We start from the raw sequence: 24,265 nt of genomic DNA on the forward strand, positions 1-24,265 counted from the left end.
CTTTTTGCACCCAATTTCATAACTTTTATATTTTTTAATAATGAACTGCATCTGTAATGTAGCTGCCCACCCTCTATTTTATCTAGACCTTATTGTAACAAGGATACATCTTGTACCAAATATTTTACATATTATTGGTGTTAAGCTAACTGGGATTTAATTTCCTGGCATACATCTCAATCCTCTTTTGAATATGGGTACAACATTTGCTATATACCATTCACTTGGTACTGTTCCTGCAATAACAGGGCTAAACTCAGTGAGGATTCACAGGTGTAAGACACCTGGTACTTGTGATTTATTCCAATTTAATTTGTCTATACTAGCAATGCTACCCCTGGACTGATATCCCCAATACTATCCACTTGATTATATTTATTGGAGTTTATCAGCTTGGGGCTAGCCTCCCTAATACTTTTTCCTCTACCCCATCCACCAACTGTAACCCGGCTACCTATCTTTGAATCCTGCACCATCTCTTCACCTTTCAATACCAGCCAACATCTGATGGATATGGTCCCAACTCTGCCCCACGTTAGTAATACTCTGCAATGTTGCTAACTGATTCTTTAGGTACAGAATCTGGGCTTCCATACAAGCAACTCGCTCATCCTGCACAACAGTATTCACTCTCAACTGATTGTTCAAGAATAGCATACATAGAGTAGGATGTGCATTGAATTGCATAACCATTCATGGAAGACATAATTAATACTATCTATATGGGGATAATCAAAAATGAGAACACTTCTACAAATTATAATAAGGTTATAGATTAGTTTCAAAGCTTTACCTTGCTCTGCTGCTCCATGTTTTGAACTATGCCCTTGTGCTAAACATAGCTTAACCTAGCAATGCGGTTTACACAGCAAATTTCTCACCCCTCAGAATTTTGCTTGCACTGTTTCACAAATTCTAACCTCATTTAGAAGCAAATATCAGCTGCAGATGAAGATATTTAAATGTAAGTGCAGGTCAGGGATCTTGTGAAGCTAATTCTCCTGCAGCAAGTGCTCATTTTCCTGCTAGACGTGCAAGGATAAGAATGCGTATTCACATGAGAATGCATGGGCCTTGGCATATATGTCAGTGCCCAAGGATCCTGGTACTCAGTGCCCTATTTAAACTCAAGATCTGACTAGCCTCAGTGCTGGATTGTCTTCAGCTCTAGTTTCTATATCCCAAGTTCCTGAAAGTCTGCTTATCTTGTTCCTGACCCAGATATGTCGAACACTTCTCTTGGATCACCTCTGCCTTATTGCTGCTGCTCACGTGTTATTGAACATGGCTTAGACTTCTGACCATGATTCTGCCTCCTGACTTGGTAACTCACTGCCAGCACAATGTTGACTCCAGCCTGTTCCTGACCTTGAACTTGATCCTGCACCTGTTTGCCTGGCTGCTAATAAACATAGCTTGTGACCTGACTCCCTACTGCCATTGAAAGGGCTCCTGCACTTCCAAGCTCATGTTCACTGCTCCAGCTTCCTGGCACCTCTGCTCTTCTGTTGCCCTAGCAGTCCATGTCTTCACTACCAGGGGTGCCTTAATGGGAATTGCACAGGAGACCACCCTCGTCATTTCGGGCTAGTTATGTTTGTGACAGTGCATACCCCCATCCTTACCATGCACACACACCAGCACAACTTTAAATCGGTAGTAAACCGCAAAAAAAGAGTTAAGAGCATAATGTACTAGTATGCATCTCATACTAGCACATTATGAAAGACTTACCCTAAAACAATGCCCTCCAGTGGTGTGCTGTCACCACTGACAGGGCTTCCATCTTTACCCAGTCTTCCCCCCGGGTTTGCGGCCTCCAGCCATTTGAATGGCCGCGCTGCAATAATGTCACTCCCATGCACGTTTAGGAGATATTTACAGTACCTACAAGTCAGCCTTATTATAGGCTGACCTGTAGGTATAAATATACAAACAGACTTTACTACCGCTTCAATTACAACCTACACTTATAAAGTGACAATGTACAGATACCAACTATGCTCCTGTGTTAGACTATGAATGTAACACAGCAATGCACTTTACACAGCAAACTACACATGCACATGCACACAAATTCAAGCCTTAATAAGATGCAACTATCAGCTGAAGGTGATGGTATTTGAACATACAGGGCCGGTCCCAGGCGGGTGCACGGGGTGCAGTGCACCCAGGCGCCACAGAGGTGGGGGCGCTGAAGCGCCAGAGTGCTCCCCTCCCTCCTCCTCCTCCCCTCCGTGTCCAGAAGTAGCTCTGTCCGCAGCAGCTCACCGCCGCCGCTGTGCTTTACATTGCTAGAGCCTGTCCCCCCTCCCTCCTCCTCCTGTCAGAGGAGGGCAGCCGCCGGAGATCGGAGCGGCTGGTCTCTGTGTTGAGAGAGACCAGCCGCATAGTGACTTCGCTGGGGGGAGGGGGGGCGGCCCGTGCCTGCAGCCTGACACAGGTTCTCTCTCTCCTCCGCTGTCTCTCACTCCCGCCTAAGCTGCTGCCTGCAGCCTGTCTCGATCTTTTCTTCACCCGGGCAGCGCGGCTGCACACTGTCCTCTCTAGCTGCTGCCCGGGTGTTAATGTGTCTATCTGTACTGATAGAGGGAGGTTTGTCCCTGGGGCGGTCTGTACTAATGGGGGGGTTGTCCTGGGGGGGCGGTCTGTACTAATGGGGGGTTGTCCTGGGGGGGCGGTCTGTACTAATTGGGGGGTTGTCCTTGGGGGTCTGTACTAATGGGGGGGTTGTCCTGGGGGTCTGTACTAATGGGGGGGTTGTCCTGGGGGGTCTGTACTAATGGGGGGGTTGTCCTGGGGGGTCTGTACTAATGGGGGGGTTGTCCTGGGGGTCTGTACTAATGGGGGGGTTGTCCTGGGGGTCTGTACTAATGGGGGGTTGTCCTGGGGGGTCTGTACTAATGGGGGGGTTGTCCTGGGGGTCTGTACTAATGGGGGGGTTGTCCTGGGGGGTCTGTACTAATGGAGGGGGGATTTGTCCTGGGGGTCTGTACTAATGGAGGGGGGATTTGTCCTGGGGGGTCTGTACTAATGGAGGGGGGATTTGTCCTGGGGGGTCTGTACTAATGGAGGGGGGGTTTGTCCTGGGGGGTCTGTACTAATGGAGGGGGGTTGTTCTGGGGGGTCTGTACTAATGGAGGGGGGATGTTTGTCCGGGGGGTCTGTACTAATGGAGGGGGGGGTCCTGGGGGGGGTCTGTACTAATGGAGGGGGGTTTGTCCTGGTGGGGGGTCTGTACTAATGAAGGGGGGATTTGTCCTGTGGGGGTCTGTACTAGTGGAGGGGGGGGTTCTCCTGGGGGGTCTGTAGTAATGGAGGGGGTTTGTCCTGGGGGGTCTGTACTAATGGAGGGGGGGTTTGTCCTGGGGGGGTCTGTACTAATGGAGGGGGGGTTTGTCCTGGGGGGTCTGTACTAATGAAGGGGGGATTTGTCCTGTGGGGGTCTGTACTAGTGGAGGGGGGTTCTCCTAGGGGGTCTGTACTAATGGAGGGGGTTTGTCCTGGGGGTCTGTACTAATAGAGGGGGGGTTTGTCCTGGGGGTCTGTACTAATGGAGGGGGGTTGTCCTGGGGGGGTCTGTACTAATGAAGGGGGGCTTTGTCCTGGGGGGGGATCTGTACTAATGGAGGGAGGGTTGTCCTGGTGGGGGTCTACTAATGGAGGGGGGGTGGTTTGTCCTGGGGGGGGTCTATACTGATGAAGGGGGGTCTGTACTGAGAGAGGGGTTTATACTTAGTGGGGTTCTATACTTAGTGGAGGGAGGTCTGTACTGAGGGGCGACTAAAGTTGGTGGAAGGAGGGTGACACCATGTTATACCGCACCTGGTGACACCAACCCTAGTGACGTCACTGCAGCTGCAGGCTCTTCTTTCGCCCCTTCCCCTCCCTCTCCCTCTCCTCCGCACGTGCACTGCTATACTAGTGAGCGGCGCTGGCCAGCACAGCCTCCCACTATGTTTCTTCCCCCGCCTTCATATCAGCCAGGGAAAAATAGAATAGAAAAAGGAGAAGAGGATTGTGGGACATGTAGTCCCGAGGACTGGCAGCCCCACTGTAACACGGAAACTGCAGTCCACACAGCAGGCTCAGCTGAATGGGAGAGAGAGAGAGATACAGGAGCCTGGGAAAGCTTTCAGGGAAGTGCACCCAGGACTCCAGAGGGAGAGGGCAGTGCTCAGGGAACACCATCAGAGAGGAAACCCCGCTGCCCTGCGCCACCAGAGGGAAAGCCACACAGCCTGGTGCCATCCCTGGCGGAGAAAGGAATGGAGAATACAGATCTGGGTGCTACCCAGCGGAGTCACCACGGGCAATTCAGAGTGAGCTTACTCCTGATCAGAGGAACCATCGCTGGGTCAGGTGAGAGGGCCAATCGGCCATTATCTACTAATGTCCATAGGAACTGCAGTCTCTGACCATCTCCTGTATTATATCTGCAGTCTCTGACCTTCTCTTGTATCATGTCTGCAGTCTCTGACCATCTCCTGTATCATGTCTGCAGTCTCTGATCATCTCCTGTACTATGTCTGCAGTCTCTGATCATCTCCTGTACTATGTCTGCAGTCTCTGATCATCTCCTGTACTATGTCTGCAGTCTCTGATCATCTCCTGTACTATGTCTGCAGTCTCTGATCATCTCCTGTACTATGTCTGCAGTCTCTGATCATCTCCTGTACTATGTCTGCAGTCTCTGACCATGTCCTGTATTATATCTGCAGTCTCTGACCTTCTCTTGTACCATGTCTGCAGTCTCTGACCTTCTCTTGTATCATATCTGCAGTCTCTGATCATCTCTTGTACCATGTCTGCAGTCTCTGACCACCTCCTGTACTATGTCTGCAGTCTCTGACTGTCTCTTGTATCATGTCTACAGTCTCTGACCATGTCCTCTACTATGTCTGCAGTCTCTGATCATCTCCTGTACCATGTCTGCAGTCTCTGATCATCTCCTGTACTATGTCTACAGTCTCTGATCATCTCCTGTACCATGTCTACAGTCTCTGATCATCTCCTGTATTATGTCTACAGTCTCTGATCATCTCCTGTACCATGTCTGCAGTCTCTGATCATCTCCTGTACCATGTCTACAGTCTCTGATCATCTCCTGTACCATGTCTGCAGTCTCTGATCATCTCCTGTACCATGTCTGCAGTCTCTGATCATCTCCTGTATCATGTCTGCAGTCTCTGACCAACTCCTGTACCATGTGTGCAGTCTCTGACCATCTCCTGTACCATGTGTGCAGTCTCTGACTGTCTCTTGTATCATGTCTGCAGTCTCTGATCATCTCCTGTACTATGTCTGCAGTCTCTGACCATCTCTTGTATCATGTCTGCAATCTCTGACCAGCTTCTGTACCATGTCTGCAGTCTCTGATCATCTCCTGTACCATGTCTGCAGTCTCTGATCATCTCCTGTACTATGTCTACAGTCTCTGATCATCTCCTGTACCATGTCTGCAGTCTCTGATCATCTCCTGTACCATGTCTGCAGTCTCTGATCATCTCCTGTATCATGTCTGCAGTCTCTGACCAACTCCTGTACCATGTCTGCAGTCTCTGACCGTCTCCTGTACCATGTCTGCAGTCTCTGACTGTCTCTTGTATCATGTCTACAGTCTCTGACTGTCTCTTGTATCATGTCTGCAGTCTCTGATCATCTCCTGTACTATGTCTGCAGTCTCTGACCATCTCTTGTATCATGTCTGCAATCTCTGACCAGCTTCTGTACCATGTCTGCAGTGTCTGACCATCTCCTGTACTATGTCTGCAGTCTCTGATCATCTCCTGTACCATGTCTGCAGTCTCTGACTGTCTCTTGTATCATGTCTACAGTCTCTGATCATCTCCTGTACTATGTCTGCAGTCTCTGACCATCTCCTGTACTATGTCTGCAGTCTCTGATCATCTCCTGTACTATGTCTGCAGTCTCTGATCATCTCCTGTACCATGTCTGCAGTCTCTGATCGTCTCCTGCACTATGTCTGCAGTCTCTGATCATCTCCTGTACCATGTCTGCAGTCTCTGATCGTCTCCTGTACTATGTCTACAGTCTCTGATCATCTCCTGTACCATGTCTGCAGTCTCTGACCAACTCCTGTACCATGTCTACAGTCTCTGTCCAGCTCTTGTATCATGTCTGCAGTCTCTGACCGTATCCTGTATTATGTCTGGGGACTCTTTCTAACAGAAGCCCTCTCTGTGTGGATCAGAGAGACTCCCCTCCAGGTCTCATTAGTGTTCTCTCTTCCTGTATTTTCTTTATTGTTGAGATCATGGGAGGATTTCAGGGTAACAAAGACTTCTTAGGGGAGCAGCTCTGTGTTTGAGTCGTTGCCATAGAATCATTTGTAAAGGGGTGGAGTTGGTAAGATGACCACGCCCACATGGGGCGCCAGAAATATTTCTGCACCCAGGCGCCGGTGACCCTAGGATCGGCCCTGTGAACATACGTACACACCATTCTGTTTACGTTGCAGCTTTTAATTAGCAATAGCAAATTGATAAAATTTATAAAATTCCAAACTGGTTTGGGGCCAGTTTTACATATTGTTTGACAATAAAAATATAAAACGATAACATTTTCAAGTAAAGAACAATGCTCTTAAATCATCTATTGTTCAAGAACTGATTGCAACAAAGCTATTTGATCACCAAATAAACGTATAAAAATAATGCAGTTCCCTTGTATCTGCTTATATCTCCTTAGTCCACTTGCTTTCCTAATGTATTTTGGCAATCTAACCATATAATACACAGATTTTTGTAAACTTAGCAGTGGTGGCTGGTGCAGTGGCGGCTGATGATCCATTTTTTTGGGGGTGGCAAACAAGCCCCCCGCTTAGTCTGCACTTACCCCATCCACAATCGCTTCCCCTCCTTCTCAGCAGAAGCAGTAGGAGAGCAGCCAGGTGGACAGTGCCAGGCAGCGGCGTGCTCCCGACAGAAATCTCCATCTTTCTTCTCCCAGCTTCAACTCTGCCTCTGCAGGTCACCACCAGTGTTTTGACAGAACACCAGAGACTGCACACTCATTGGCTGCCGCCAGCTCCCCCGCCTTCTCCTCCTCTTTCTCTCCTCTACTCCTTCCTTCTCTCTGCTGCAACCACCGCTGTACACATCACACAAGTGGGTGGGCTCAGGGCGCAGTACTCTGCGCCCCAGCCCACAGTTTTTTGAAGCCACTTAGAGCCTCAGACTCTAATCACATGCTTCAAAAAAACCCAAAAAAACAATTGAAATGTATGTGTCCGGTGCCCTGCGTGCAGATTAGGGGCCAGGCGCATGGATCAAGGGGGGGGGGGCAGCCACTACTTATAAGACTACAAGCTCAACAAATTTATCTGCACAGAATGTGATTCTGAGAATCAGGGGCAGAGTTAAAAAGGAGGGTGAATCGACGATAATTTGCCTTCTGAAATGTGTCCATGTCACACCTCATTTTTTGGTGTAGTTAAGGTTTTTATTTGCGCATGGAGAGGGCAAAGGTCTGAGTTTACAAATGAGGATTCTAAGCTAAAATCCTCTTTTGCAGTGTGCCGAATGTGCAGCCAATATGAACAATATAGAAGCATATCAGCACATGAAATAATGGCAAATCACTAATACAATCAACAATAAATAACGATTTAAAGGAATTGTTGCTTACAAATGTAACTATATTAAACAGCAGGTAACTATTACTGAGATCTGGGCTTCCTATTAAAAAAAATAGGAAATCCAGAGTTCAGATAAATGTAGTATGGCACTGAAGGTAATTCAAAAAGAAATCAAAATCATGATTAAAACTTTGCAGTTGCTGTGATAACATGTTATCTGCATAGTAGAGAGTTGCAGTATTTACAATAGTTTCAGGAAATAAAAAATGACCATAAATGGAGGTAAATTATTTTTGACATAGTAAATATTTAGAAAACAAGCACTAAATTAATTTACATATGTTACATTATTTGTTGTAACTATAAAGATGCTTTTTTTTGTATAAAAATGATAAAAATAATATTCATCATTTGAAAAGTAACTGTTTGTTTTGTTAACATTTTTGAATTTTAATAAAATACACACATACATAGGTGATGTGGATTATCTATAGAGACAGAGCAACAGTGGTTACTTACCTTGGGGCTCTATTTGTCCATTAGCTAAGCTTGATCTAAGGATCCTGTAAACAACATTTTTTCAACAACCTTCACATTTATATACAGTGGGGATGGAAAGTATTCAAACCTCCTTAAATTTTTCGCTCTTTGTTATATTGCAGCCATTTGCTAAAATTATTTAAGTTAATTTTTTTTCCTCATTAATGTACACACAGCACCCCATATTGACAGAAAAACACAGAATTGTTGACATTTTTGCAGATTTATTAAAAAAGAAAAACTGAAATATCACATGGTCCTAAGTATTCAGACCCTTTGCTCAGTATTTAGTAGAAGCACACTTTTCATCTAATACAGCCAGGAGTCTTTTTGGGAAAGATGCAACAAGTTTTTCACACCTGGATTTGGGGATCCTCTGCCATTCCTCCTTGCAGATCCTCTCCAGTTCTGTCAGGTTGGATGGTAAACGTTGGTGGACAGCCATTTTTAGTTCTCTCCAGAGATACTCAATTGGGTTTAAGTCAGGGCTCTGGCTGGGCCATTCAAGAACAGTCACAGAGTTGTTGTGAAGCCACTCCTTCGTTATTTTAGCTGTGTGCTTAGGGTTATTGTCTTGTTGGAATGTAAACCTTCGGCCCAGTCTGAGGTCCTGAGCACTCTGGAGAAGGTTTTCGTCCAGGATATCTCTCTACTTCTATCTTGGTCTCATCAGACCAAAGAATCTTATTTCTCACCATCTTGGAGTCCTTCAGGTGTTTTTTAGCACACTCCATGCGGGCTTTCATGTGTCTTGCACTGAGGAGAGGCTTCCGTCGGGCCACTCTGCCAATAAAGCCCCGACTGGTGGAGGGCTGCAGTGATGGTTGACTTTCTACAACTTTCTCCCATCTCCCAACTGCATCTCTGGAGCTCAGCCACAGTGATCTTTGGGTTCTTCTTTACCTCTCTCACCAAGGCTCTTCTCCCCCAATAGCTCAGTTTGGCCGGACGGCCAGCTCTAGGAAGGGTTCTGGTCGTCCCAAACATCTTCCATTTAAGGATTATGGAGGCCACTGTGCTCTTAGGAACCTTAAGTGCAGCAGAAATTTTTTTGTAACGTTGGCCAGATCTGTGCCTTGCCACAATTCTGTCTCTGAGCTCTTCAGGCAGTTCCTTTCACCTCATGATTCTCATTTGCTCTGACATGCACTGTGAGCTGTAGGGTCTTATATAGACAGGTGTGTGGCTTTCCTAATCAAGTCCAATCAGTATAATCAAACACAGCTGAACTCAAATGAAGGTGTAGAACCATCTCAAGGATGATCAGAAGAAATGGACAGCACCTGAGTTAAATATATGAGTGTCACAGCAAATGTTCTGAATACTTAGGACCATGTGATATTTCAGTTTTTCTTTTTTAATAAATCTGCAAAAATGTCAACAATTCTGTGTTTTTCTGTCAATATGGGGTGCTGTGTGTACATTAATGAGGAAAAAAATGAACATAAATGATTTTAGCAATGGCTGCAATATAACAAACAGTGAAAAATTTAAGGGGGTCTGAATACTTTCTGTCCCCACTGTAGATACTGTAGGCCCAATAAAAGAGTTGGGCCTACAGTATCTATATAAATGTACAGGTAGTAATGTAATATTTTACATTTACTTGACTAAATAATTATTAAAAATAACTTTTTTTTGTCATAACCATAATTAATATACAAGGAAATATGTATAAAAGGACCACACATGAAGCCATATGATATGATTTGTGCTGAGAATAAAGTAAACTAAAGCCAACAATTTTAATATTCATTGAGGGTTATTGCTCTTCTTCTGCAAAATCCATGTTTGCATAATTGGTTATCTGAGATAATTGGTATGTGAGATACAGAGTGAGGTGTGCAACAGCATGAAAGTATTTCTTGTTTCGGAAACTTAAGACAACTAAATTTGTAAAAAATATATTGAATAAAAATAATAAATGACAAAAGACTTTCTTAAAGATATTTATCTGCGCACATCAAGTTCCTTTTCTATAGGTAAAAAGTGTATTAGCACTGTGTGTACTTTTTTAAATTACTTTCATTAGTGTTCAAGACAACAGTCATGCAGGGAAAAAAAAAGAACAGAAAGATCTTAGAAATTACAAACATGAAGTACAACACTGTATAAACTTGAAAGAGCATTCTCCAGCAGAGGTTGTGTTTTACGAGTATTAGACATTCTCTGTCATACACACAGTCTTAAATTATACACATGTTTTTAGAAGTAACAACTTGAAACAGAAGTAGTGGCCAAATCCACATAAGTTGGCTGATAAAGCTGATCTCCACATTTAATGTCCATTTAAATTGTTTGTCTGGGTCATTTGTAATTACTGAACTAACAGGTGTGCTTGCTGGGTGTGCTGTATTAATTGTGTGTAGCCTGAGCTACATAAATGGGTAGATTTACTAAAACTGGAAAGTGTGAAATCTGGTGCATCTGTGCATGGTAGCCAACCAGTTTGAAACTTCAGCTTGTTCAATTAAGCTTTAATAAAATACCTGGGTGGTGATTGGTTTCTTTGTACAGCTGCACCAGATTTTGCACTCTGCAGTTTTATTAAATCAATCCCATGATATAATGTGCTGTGTGAGACAGGGAATGCTTACTCACAGGTAGGTTTGTAATATATGTATGAATACAAAGCTTCCTCTGATTGGCTGAGGTTAAGATTGTGACATCATCCATCCACCTCTCAAACTACTGACAAATTAACTCTTCTGATGAATGTTATGCAGCGTACACACGAGCGGACTTTTCGACTGGACTGGTCCAACGAACTGAGTCCAGCAGACAATCCGATCGTTTGTGGGCTTCATCGGACCTTCATCGGACTTTTCCAGTCAAAAATCTGACTGACTTTAGATTTGGAACATGCTTCAAATCTTTACGTCGTAACTCCGTCAGACCCAGAAATCCGCTCGTCTGTATGCTAGTCCGACGGACAAAAAAAGACGCATGCTCAGAAGCAAATACGAAACGGAAGCGCTCGGTCTTGTAAAACTAGTGTTAGTATTGTAGGTAGCACATTCCTCACGCTGTTCTCACAAACTGATTTCTGGATTATTTCTCTTGATCTCATGATCTCACAAATGAGATTTTATTTGTTAAAAGCCATATCTCTATACTGATGTTTACACAATTGTTTTTTGGAGTCATGTTTTATTATTTTTTATTTCATCAAGATTTTTTTAGGATTATTTCCAAATTATTTTCTCTTTATCTCCATATATTTTATTTTTTGGTTTGGTAAGTTACCACAAAGAACTATTGATTTTTATTTGTTTCTATAATTTTTGGTGTAAATTTACCTCAAATAACCATTTTTTTTTATTGATTTTTTATTTTTTATGTTGTAAATTTACCACAAAGAACCATTTATTTTTATTGATAATGTTTTTTTTATGTTGTAAATTTACCACAAAGAACCATTTCTTTTGATTTCTTATTTTTTTTTATTTTTTGCTGTAAACTTACCACAAAGAACCATTTCTTTTGTACATTTTTCTTTTTGGTTTTGTTAGAAAGTTACCACAAAGAACCTTTTTTGTTATATTTATTTTGTTTTTTTATTTTTTTGTAAAGTTAACACAAGAACATTATATTTTTTTTTTTGTTTTTGGAACCTCAAGGAGGTTGTTGTCCCTTGTTAATTTGACATTGTTTATAAAAAATGATGTTAATAAAAACACATAAAGTCTTTTAATTAAATAAAATATCCATTTATTTATGGTAAACAAAATAAAGATGAAGTCAACGCTGGAGAAAATTTTTGAATTAGTGAAGGGTTTTGGCCCCAGGGCACACATCAAGTCTGTGGAAAAGAAAATTCTGATCTTCTGGAGTCCATATAATAGGGAGCACAATCTGGTCCAGGAATGCCCGAGATCAAGAGCAGTAGCATATATGTCCCCAGGCTGTGGTACTAAACCAGCCTGCGTCTTCTGCCAGACTAGACTGAAGCCAGGTCATCACTTTCTTCTCTTCGTTCCAGCCTTTCCTCCACACCAGCCTGCACCCTTCCCTGCAGCCTTCCTTGTAGGCTGCTCTGGTGGTTGACTTGTGGCAAGAGGAGGATGAGGAGGAGGGGCTTGCTCGTTGACTTGTGTGTTAACAGTTAACTTTCCCTTCAGCCCCTTATGAAGGACATCAGAAAAAAGTTTTTTTACACAGGAGTCTTTGTCCCTTCTCCATTTCCAACAACCTGCTGACTATATAGGAGCCATAGGCCTCTTCAGCTTCAGGGGGGGACTCTTGAGGAAATTAGTTGCTTCCCTCATGAGACGCAGTGATGCCTCCTCTGTCACCGTCGCCTTTCTGGGCCTTTTTGTATGAAGGCAAAGGGGAGGAACCTGAGATTGTGTGAGGCTCCTACTGGGCCCAGCCACCTCCTGGCTGACACTAACCCCTGCCTCCTCCTGGATGACACTGGGCCCGGCCTACTCCTCGATGACACTGGGCCCAGGCTCCTCCTGGATGACACTGGGCCCGGTCTCCTCCTGGATGACACTTTCCACACCTTCCTCCTGGCTGATCTCATCCTGTGTATAAAAAAGGGACAAAGTTTGAGTTTTTGTTTCATCACTGACACACAAATTTTCAGCTCATGACTTGCAAATTCAATGTTACATATAAAAGAGTATCAATCTGACAACAGCATTTATTAAAGCTGGTGACAAACATTTTTGGCCACTACTGTCAATTGATATGTAGACATAATTTTTATGATAAAATCCTAAATAATAGTTAATCAATTATAATATCTAGTTAACATCATTAATATTAGGACACTAAATATGTATAAAATGAATTTACCTGACTCCAGATGGTCACATCCGGTTCTTCCAGGATGGAAGACCCAGCTTGGTCCTCATCAGCCTCTGCTGGGGTGGAGGGAAGGGTGGAGGGAAGGGTGCATGGAAGGGTGGAGGGAAGGGTTGAAAGTGATGCCCTGGCTTCAGTCTGGTCATCAAGAAAACGTAGTTTATCATAGTACCACAGCCTGGGTAGATATACATCATCTGCTGATGCTCCTGGTCTCAGGGAATTCTGGCTCTTGTTATGCTCCCTCCTATACATATTTCGCAAGATCCCAATATTCTTTTCCAAAATCTCCACAGTTGCTTCTAGGATGAAAGTCTGCACAAATGCAAGAAGTCTCTCCAGCGTTGACTTCCTTACTGGTTTAATGTAACATTGAGGGTGTTTGACTTCCCACAGATTCCTCATCTCTCTGTACTTATCAATAAATGCTATCAAAAATTCTGGGTCCTTAAATTTGGCATTCATGTTTTCTGTAAAACATAATACACAAGACAAAAACACTAATGTTCGAGCTAAACTCTCATCATCTTATCCCAACATAGGGATCAATCTTTAAGCAATATAGGCTGCTACAAAGTTTCAAAAATTTACCTTCGTTTCGGACGCGCGCAACTTCAGTTCCTCTATCCTCCACGCACAAAACATACATATGACACATGCGTAGTATCTTTATATACACTGCGCATGCATAAAACTCCGCCTGTGTCGCCCGCCCCTGATGTTCTTTTTTAACGAATATTCTCGGCCTCCTTGTCTCTATGCACAGAACGTACGTATGACACGTGTGTAGTATCTTTATATACACTGCGCATGCGTGAAACTCCGCCTGCATCGCCCGCCCCTGACATTCTTTTTTAATGAATATTCTCCACCCCTTCTCTCTACGGTGCGCAGTAGGAGCAACAATGGCGGAGACACAGCAGGTGTTTATTACCTCAGGTAGCGAGGAAAGCCCGGAGCCCGGAACGTCTCGATCCGGGTAGCAGAGATTTAAGGCCTCCAATATGGCCTTTGAAGAGATGGTGGAGATGGTGGCAATTTTAAGAAGAAAAGATTATGATGGGAAGCATGGACCGTACGCACGGCCTAATTTCCGAAAGGCACAAATAATGGCGAAAGTCTTGAAGACTAGGGATGAGCTTCGTGTTCGAGTCGAACCCATGTTCGACTCGAACATCGGCTGTTCGATCGTTCGCCGAATTGCGAACGTTATGGGCCGTTCGCGCTAAATTCGTGTGGCGCGTCACGGCCCATAATTCATGGCCAATTATGGCTCAGGGGATTTAGTACACACCCCACACTATATAAGGCCGCCTGCACGGCGGCCCTGTGTAGTGTGTGTTCCGGTGTGCTGAGAGATAGAGAGAGAGAGAGACAGTGTCATTTGATTTGAGTTAGATAGATTAGGCAGAACAGTCAGTCAGTTAGCTGCACTTACAGTGTATTGTGTATATATATGCATCCCAGGTGTTGCATATATATATACACACTGTATTCAGTTTAGCTAGATCCGTTCCTGTTATCTTCTATCTAGACTATTTACATTTAATGCAGTGCGTCCTGCTCACAGTGTTCAGCTAGATCCGTTCCTGCTATTTACATTTAGTGCAGTGCGTCCTGCTCACAGTGTTCAGTTAGATCCGTTCCTGTTATCTTCTAGACTATTTACATTTAGTGCAGTGCGTCCTGCTCACAGTGTTCAGCTAGATCCGTTCCTGCAATTTACATTTAGTGCAGTGCGTCCTGCTCACAGTGTTCAGCTAGATCCGTTCCTGCTATTTACATTTAGTGCAGTGCGTCCTGCTCACAGTGTTCAGCTAGATCCGTTCCTGCTATTTACATTTAGTGCAGTGCGTCCTGCTCACAGTGTTCAGCTAGATCCGTTCCTGTTATTTACATTTAGTGCAGTGCGTCCTGCTCACAGTGTTCAGCTAGATCCGTTCCTGCTATTTACATTTAGTGCAGTGCGTCCTGCTCACAGTGTTCAGCTAGATCCGTTCCTGCTATTTACATTTAGTGCAGTGCGTCCTGCTCACAGTGTTCAGCTAGATCCGTTCCTGCTATTTACATTTAGTGCAGTGCGTCCTGCTCACAGTGTTCAGCTAGATCCGTTCCTGTTATCTTCTAGACTATTTACATTTAGTGCAGTGCGTCCTGCTCACAGTGTTCAGCTAGATCCGTTCCTGCTATTTACATTTAGTGCAGTGCGTCCTGCTCACAGTGTTCAGCTAGAGCCGTTCCTGCTATTTACATTTAGTGCAGTGCGTCCTGCTCACAGTGTTCAGCTAGATCCGTTCCTGTTAAATTCCTACTGACAGGCAGGCTTGTCTGGTTACAGTATATAAAGCTACCTGAAGAAAATTACAGGTGTTCTATTTGATCCTATTAGTACCACGGTCAGGCAGCTAGACTATTTACATTTAGTACAGTGCGTCCTGCTCACAGTGTTCAGCTAGATCCGTTCCTGTTATCTTCCTACTGACAGGCAGGCTTGTCTGGTTACAGTATATAAAGCTACCTGAAGAAAATTACAGGTGTTCTATTTGATCCTATTAGTACCACGGTCAGGCAGCTAGACTATTTACATTTAGTACAGTGCGTCCTGCTCACAGTGTACAGCTAGATCCGTTCCTGTTATCTTCCTACTGACAGGCAGGCTTGTCTGGTTACAGTATATAAAGCTACCTGAAGAAAATTACAGGTGTTCTATTTGATCCTATTAGTACCACGGTCAGGCAGCTAGACTATTTACATTTAGTACAGTGCGTCCTGCTCACAGTGTTCAGCTAGATCCGTTCCTGTTATCTTCCTACTGACAGGCAGGCTTGTCTGGTTACAGTATATAAAGCTACTTGAAGAAAATTACAGGTGTTCTATCCCAGCTTAGTGCAGCTACAGGCCATTAGTATGTCTGGAAGGCCAAGAAGGAGAGGCAGACAGTCACAAGCCAATAAGAGAGGGCAAGCAGGCTCTGTGTCTAGTGCTGGTCGTGGAGATGGTGCATCCTCATCAGCACGTGGCCATGGGACACGCTTGGCCTTTTTTTCGGCAGCTGGCCGTGTTGAGCCGCAACATGCGGAAGACTTGGTCGAGTGGATGACCAAGCCGTCCTCATCCTCCTCATCCTCTCTCACCCATGCCCAGGGTGCTTTGTCTGGCAAAGCAGCGGCCTCTTCCCTCAGCTCAATGTCATCAGTGACTCCTTCCCTAGCTCCACCATGTCCTCATGAGGATTCCCTCGAACTGTTTGACCACAGTGTTGGGTACATGCTCCAGGAGGATGCCCAGCGTTTGGAAGGCTCTGATGACGATACTGAGCTCGATGAAGGCAGTAACATGAGCATGGACAGAGGGGGTGCCCAAGAAGGACAGCAATCTGGCAGTCATGCTCCCCCTGCTGCAGCATACTGCCAGGTTTGCTCCAGTGATGAGGAGGGAGGGGATGATGAGGTCACTGACTCAACGTGGGTGCCTGATAGGAGAGAGGAGGAGGAGGAGGAGGAGGAGGAGGAGGCGGCGGCACATCACCAACGAGGCAGGATGCCCTCCAGGGGCCAGCCTAAGGGCAGCACATTGACTGCATCACACCCCAAAGCTCCACATGTGCAGGGCGCTGCAGTCTCTGCGCGTTATTCAAAAAGTTCTTTGGTGTGGGCCTTTTTTGAGACGAGTGCATCAGATCGCACCGCTGCTATTTGCAACATATGTCTCAAGCGTATCTCGCGTGGCCAAAACATCTCCCGCTTGGGTACCACATGCTTGACCAGACATATGTTGACCTGCCATGCAGTTCGTTGGCAAGCGTATCTAAAAGACCCACACCAAAGAACAAAGAGGATCTCTCCTTGCTCCTCATCAGCTGAGATTTCCAACCCCACTAGACCTTCAGTCCTCTCTGAGACCTGCAGTGAGAGGAATGAAGGTGTGTCACAGCCAAGTACTTGTGGGCAATCTGCTTTTGGTACACCGACGTCAGATTGTACCAGGCAAATTTCCCTGCCCCAGCTGCTGCACCGCCGAAAGAAGTTTGCTCCCAGCCATCCACATGCCCAGCGGTTGAATGCTAGCTTGGCAAAATTGCTAGCACTTCAACTGCTGCCTTTTCAGTTGGTAGACTCTGCCCCCTTCCGTGAGTTTGTGGAATGTGCGGTTCCTCAGTGGCAGGTACCCAAACGCCACTTTTTCTCACAGAAGGCGATTCCGGCTCTCTACCGGCATGTGGAAGGCAATGTCCATGCCTCGCTGGACAGGGCGGTCAGCGGTAAGGTGCATATTACCGCTGACTCATGGTCCAGCAGGCATGGACAGGGACGTTACCTAAGTTTAACGGCGCATTGGGTGATTCTGCTGGCAGCTGGGAAGGATGCAGGACAAGGTGCAGTAGTGTTGGAGGTTGTTCCGCCACCACGCCTCCAAAATGCTGATTGTGACACACCTCTCTCCTCCACCCCCTCCTCTTCTTCTTCCTCCATGGCCTCTTCCTCGGAACCAGCGGTGCTCCGTAGGCGTTCAAGGGGCTACGCAAGTACGCAGGCCAAAAGATGCCATGCGGTGCTTGAGCTGGTGTGCTTGGGGGACAGGAGCCACACTGGGGCAGAGGTTCTGTCAGCTCTGCAGGGGCAGGTTCAGAGGTGGTTGACGCCACGCCAACTTAAGGCAGGAATGGTGGTTTGCGACAATAGCACCAACCTCCTCTCTGCCCTCCGACAGGGACAAATGACCCATGTGCCCTGTTTGGCTCACGTCCTTAACTTGGTGGTGCAGCGGTTCTTGGGCAGGTACCTGGGCTTACAGGATGTCCTGAGGCAGGCCAGGAAAGTCTGTGTGCATTTCCGCCGGTCATATAATGCCAGTGCTCGGCTGACGGACCTCCAAAAGGAGTTTAACCTGCCCAAGAACCGCCTAATCTGTGACATGCCCACCAGGTGGAACTCAACGTTGGCCATGCTGCAGCGGCTGCACACGCAGCAGAGGGCCATCAATGAGTACCTGTGCGACTATGGCACCAGGACAGGGTCAGGGGAGCTTGTTTTTTTTTCCCCACGCCAGTGGGCCATGATCAGGGATGCATGCACTGTCCTGTCACCATTCGAGGAGGCCACGAGGATGGTGAGCAGTGACAGTGCATGCATCAGTGACACTGTCCCCCTTGTCCACCTGTTGGAGCACACGCTGCGTGGAATAATGGACAGGGCACTTGAGGCAGAACAGAGGCAGGAAGAGGAGGACTTCCTTAGCTCTCAAGGCCCCCTTTATCCAGACAGTGTTCCTGCGTGCCCGCCGATCACACAGGAAGAGGACGAGGAGGAAGAGGAGGAGGAGGAAGATTGTGTCAGTATGGAGGTGGAGCCTGGCACTCAGCATCAGCAGCAGTCTTTAAGGGATCAGTCCCAAGAAACACATGGACTTGTACGTGGCTGGGAGGAGGTGGCTGCGGACCATGTCGTTCTTAGTGACCCAGAGGACTCCGGACCGAATGCCTCAGCAAACCTACGCTGCATGGCCTCCCTGATCCTGCAAAGCCTGCGTAAGGATCCTCGTATTCGTGGTATCAAGGAGAAGGACCAATACTGGCTGGCAACCCTCCTTGATCCACGTTACAAGGGTAAGGTTGCGGACCTTATCTTGCCATCGCAGAGGGAGCAGAGGATGAAACATCTTCGGGAGGCCTTGCAGAAAGGTCTGTGCAACGCGTTCCCAGAGACTGGGAGGTTACAAACTCCTGTTTCTGGACAACATGTTGCTGAGGCTTCGGTCAGTCAAAGAAGGAGCGGTGGAGAAGGTGGCCGTCTGACCGATGCGTTCAGACAATTTTTTGGTCCGCAGCCCCAAGGTATGATCGGTTCCAGCAACCATCGCCAGCGTCTGTTTTACATGGTGCAGGAATACCTAGGGGCAAGATCAGACTTGGACACCTTTCCCACCGAAAATCCTCTGGGTTACTGGGTCTTGAGGATGGATCACTGGCCAGAGCTTGCACAGTATGCAATTGAGCTACTGGCCTGTCCTGCATCCAGCGTTCTTTCGGAACGCACATTCAGTGCTGCTGGAGGCGTGGTAACCGATCACAGGGTGCGTCTGTCCACCGACTCGGTCGATCGGCTGACCTTCATAAAAATGAATGAGTCTTGGATCACCACCAGCTACCAAGCACCTGATGCTGATGTAACCGAATAATTTTTTTTGAAATCTCAGATCCCTTCAAAGACTGCCTATGCTGATGCTGAGTGACTATCCCTGAGTAATTATCCTCTTCCTCCTCAATCATCACGCTGATAGCTTGTAAGAACATTTTTGGTTCTGGGCGCCACCACCAGTGCCTAAGGCACAATTTTTCAGCCCCTGTTTAACAGGGGCGTGTAATTACAATTTTTGATGTAATACTTTGCAGCAGGGCTCGTTCCTGCATTCCAACTAGAGTGTCTGTGAGGGGTTGCAGTGTTGTGGCACCAGCACCAGTGCCTAAGGCCCAATTTTTCTGCCCCTGTCTAACAGGGGCGTGTAATTACAATTTTTGATGCAATACTTTGCAGCAGGGCTCGTTCCTGCGTTCCAACTAGAGTGTCTGTGAGGGGTTGCAGTGTTGTGGCACCAGCACCAGTGCCTAAGGCCCAATTTTTCTGCCCCTGTCTAAAAGGGGCGTGTAATTACAATTTTTGAAGCAATACTTTGCAGCAGGGCTCGTTCCTGCTTTCCAACTAGAGTGTCTGTGAGGGGTTGCAGTGTTGTGGCACCAGCACCAGTGCCTAAGGCCTAATTTTTCAGCTCCTGTTCAACAGGGGCATGTAATTACAATTCTTGATCTAATATTTCACAGCAGGGCCCTGTGAGGGCTTACAGTGTTGTGGCCACAGCAACACCTAAGGCCCAAATTTCTGCTGAGTATATAGGGCAGGACCCTACTTTCAAACATCTAACTTACAAACGACTCCTACTTGCAAACGGAAGGAGACAACAGGAAGTGAGATGAAATCTACCCCTAGGAAGGGAAATTCTCTCCTGTAAGAGTTAATATGGGAAAACAATTTCTCCTTTCCACTGATGCTTTCCAATCCTTGTTCCACAAAAAAACCCAAATTTTCAAAAAACATTTTTCATTGGGACAAAAAAGTGAGGTGAAATCTTCTGAAGAGGAGGAAAGACAGCAAAACAAATGTCACAGGGGTGATAACCCTTCCCTATGTTTTCCAAAAAGCTTAGAAAAGATTTTTTGGCTGGAGCTAAACACGTTAAAAATGTTCAAAATTACAAACAGATTCTACTTAACAACAAACCTACAGTCCCTGTCTTGTTTGCACCGCCTGTATACTGCTGTTCAGAGTATATAGGGCCTGGTGGCCCCACACCTTTCCTTATTTTAATTTGGGTGCGGGGTTCCCCTTAATATCCATACAAGACCCAAAGGGCCTGGTAATGGACTGGGGGGTACCCATGCCGTTTGTCTCACTGATTTTCATCCATATTGCCATGACCCGACATGACATTAAACCCGCAAGCAGTTTTAAATGAGATTTTTTCCTTTAAAAATGACATTTGGTGCAGGGATTGTTCTAAACATGGGAAACACGCGTCACTTTACAGGCATACTATAGACACCCCCCAGGTACGATATTTAAAGGAATATTTCACTTTTTTTTTTTTTACTTTAAGCATCATTAAAATCACTGCTCCCGAAAAAACGGCCGTTTTTAAAAGTTTTTTTTGCATTGATACATGTCCCCTGGGGTAGGACCCGGGTCCCCAAACCCTTTTTAGGACAATACCATGCAAATTAGCCTTTAAAATGAGCACTTTTGATTTCGAACGTTCGAGTCCCATAGACGTCAATGGGGTTCTAACGTTCGTGCGAACTTTCGGTCCGTTCGCGGGTTCTGGTGCGAACCGAACCGTGGGGTGTTCGGCTCATCCCTATTGAAGACCTTGCATCTTCGTTTTGGGGTACGGCGCTCTAAAGATCAGCTGAGGAAACGATGGTCCGACCTCAAACTCCAGGAGCCGGATCAGTATAGACAAATCCATAAAGTGGATTTAAAAAAAGTAAGTACTTGTCGTGTGTTCATATTCTGTTTATTACCTTGCATACTGCTCCATGTGCTTTTCTTTAATGTACAAGTTTAGAAAGTTAAACGATCATAGTAAACATTGTTCGTTGTAAACACTATATGTATATACACACATATATATATATATACATATATACACATATACACATACACATATATATATATATATATATATATATATATATATATATATATATATATATATATATATATATATATATATATATATATATATATATAGTGGGGAGATGGAAAGTATTCAGACCCCCTTAAATTTTTCACTCTTTGTTATATTGCAGCCATTTGCTAAAATCATTTAAGTTCTTTTTTTTTTTTTTTCCACAAAAAAGATTTTATTGTAAAAAGAATAGGGTAGCAGGTACAATACATTGAAAGGGTATCATAAAGAATCATACAGTACACTCATTAGACGTTGATACATCATAAAGATTATTGTTGTAACACGTTTGAATTTACATAGTGCATATGTAATGATTAAAGTATACACACAAGAGGGGGCAACCTTGATAACAGGAAATGCACCATTGGTGCTAATACTGTAGTGAAGATATTTCAGTGTCTCTGGTGCAGAAAGGTCCAATACCCGTCCTGTTCCTTGAGTCAATTGTATATAAGGAGACAAGTTCGAGTGTCTGTGGTGGGGAATTCAGGCACGTTATGATGGTAATACGTGGAGTATGACCCCAAATTCAGAAAATATAAAGGGATGAGTGGGGGGGGGGTTGTTAAAGCAAAGGATTAGGGGTTGGGGGGGAAGTATAGGGGAAGGGGGAGAGAAAAGAAAAGGTAGCAGATAAAGAGAAAAAGGCAGATAAAGAGAGAGAGAGGGGGGACCGCTCCTCGACCCAGGCCCCACGAGCGACCCCACGGGTCATGGAGGTCATGGGTATTAGGCTAGAAAAGGGAGGGAGTTTAGAACGGAAAGAAGGATTTATAGTAATCAGTGGTTTTAAAATGGGACCAGCAAGCCCATATGGTAGTAAATTTCTGGATACAGTCTTGGGATATGTAAATCAGTTCTTCCATCTCCTCGATCTTTGCAACCCTGGTTAACCATTCTGCAATGGTCGGGGGAGTAATTGAGCGCCAGTGTGCGGGAATACACACTCTAGCGGCGTTCACCATGTGCATTGCTAATGATTTGTGGTAAACTTTTTTGGACAAGGTTGAATGATGGAGGAGATATTGGGCCGGGTTAAAGTTTAGGGAATAGGTTGTTACATGTGTAATAATGGAGTGTACATCCTTCCAAAATGGTTGAAGTAATGGGCATTCCCACCAGATGTGTAACATGTTTCCTATTGCCTTATTGCATCTCCAGCAAATGTTGGGGATGGAGGGTGAAAATTGATGTAATCGAGCAGGAGTTCTATACTATTTAGTGGCTATTTTGTATCCATTCTCTTGAATTGTTACATTCAAAGACCCCTTATGGGCATATGTAAGGATAGATTCCCAGTCGTCATCAGAAAAATTGACTTGTAGGTCTTTCCCCCAAGATATTCTTGAGGTTTCCGTCTGTGGGCGAAGCGAGTCATCTTGGAGGAAGGAATAAATCATGGAAATTAAATGACCTTGTGGAATGAACTGAGAGTACATTGTTTCGAATGGAGTAAGTGGTCTTGTCCAAATGTCGTTTGTGTTGGTCGATGTGAAAAAGTGTCTAAGCTGTCTGTAGGACCAGAAGGGGAACTCTTTTGTGCGTGAGATGGATTTTAACTCGTTATATGTACGTATCCTCCCGTCGACAAAAAAGTGACGAGTATAAATCTCGTCGTGTGGCCACTCTTGTATTAGGAAAGAATTTGATTCTCCAGGAGGGAAATCTGGGTTGGCCCTAAGAGGGGTCAGCGGTCCTGGTGTTGAGGATATGTGGTATAAGTTCTTAGCTGTAGAGAAAGCTCGTAGTGATGGGTATATGAGCGGGTGTGTTTTAACGACATGGGGGTAGTGTTTCGCTGGAACCCAGGTCAGGGTGTGCAGAGGTATAATACTAAAGGCATTTTCCAAAATGGTCCATAGTTTACTTAATTTGTGAGTTTTCCAGTTTACCACTCTAGTGAGGTGGCATGCTAAATAGTATTTATGTAGGTCTGGCAAAGCAATCCCTCCTTTCGTTTTGGTGCATGTTAGCTTCGTATATTTGATGCGTGGGGGACTATTTTTCCAGATAAATTTTGAACAGGCTTTTTTATAGGCCATAAAGAAAGATGGGGGCAAGTGGATTGGGATCGTTTGCATGAGATACAGAAGACGAGGAAGAATTATCATCTTTATCAATGCCGATCGACCAAACCAGGAGACATTCAGGGTACCCCAGTTTTGAAGGTCTGTTTGGATTTTCGTCAAGGCGTTGAGGAAGTTGTGGTCATAGAGCTCTGTTAGATGCCGGGGGATTCTTATGCCTAGGTAGGTGATATAGTCATTTTTCCACTGAAATGGGAACGAGGCTTGGCAGTGGATAACTTCTAATGGTGGGAGAGATACATTAAGGGCCTGGGATTTAGAATAGTTAATTTTGAAGTTGGACAATGTTCCAAAGTGTTTAATATCTTTCAAAAGATTAGGAAGAGATGTGCGGGGTGTTTGCAGTGATAGCAAGATGTCATCCGCAAAAGCGGCTACCTTAAATTCCCTGCGGTTTATAGAGATACCCTGAATATCGGGGTTGGCCCTTATTCTGTTGAGAAGGGGTTCAAGAGATAGGACAAAAATTAGGGGAGATAGGGGGCATCCCTGACGGGTACCGTTGCTGATGTGGAAGGCGTTCGACAGGAGGCCATTTGCTTTAACTCTTGCTGTTGGATTGGTGTATAGAGCATTAATGTGTGCAAACATGCGTGGTAGAAGGCCAATCCCTTTGAGTACCTCTTGCATGTAATCCCAGGCCACCCTGTCGAATGCCTTCTCAGCATCCAGGGATAATAGAAATCCCTTAGTAGGGATGAGCCGAACACCCCCCTGTTCGGTTCGCACCAGAACATGCGAACAGGAAAAGAGTTCGTTCGAACACGCGAACACCGTTAAAGTCTATGGGACACGAACATGAATAATCAAAAGTGCTAATTTTAAAGGCTAATATGCAAGTTATTGTCATAAAAAGTGTTTGGGGATCCGGGTCCTGCCCCAGGGGACATGGATCAATGCAAAAAAAAGTTTTAAAAACGGCCGTTTTTTCAGGAGCAGTGATTTTAATAATGCTTAAAGTCAAACAATAAAAGTGTAATAT

This window comes from Aquarana catesbeiana, linkage group LG03 (assembly GCF_042186555.1).
Source record: "Aquarana catesbeiana isolate 2022-GZ linkage group LG03, ASM4218655v1, whole genome shotgun sequence".
NCBI classification, from domain to species: domain Eukaryota; kingdom Metazoa; phylum Chordata; class Amphibia; order Anura; family Ranidae; genus Aquarana; species Aquarana catesbeiana.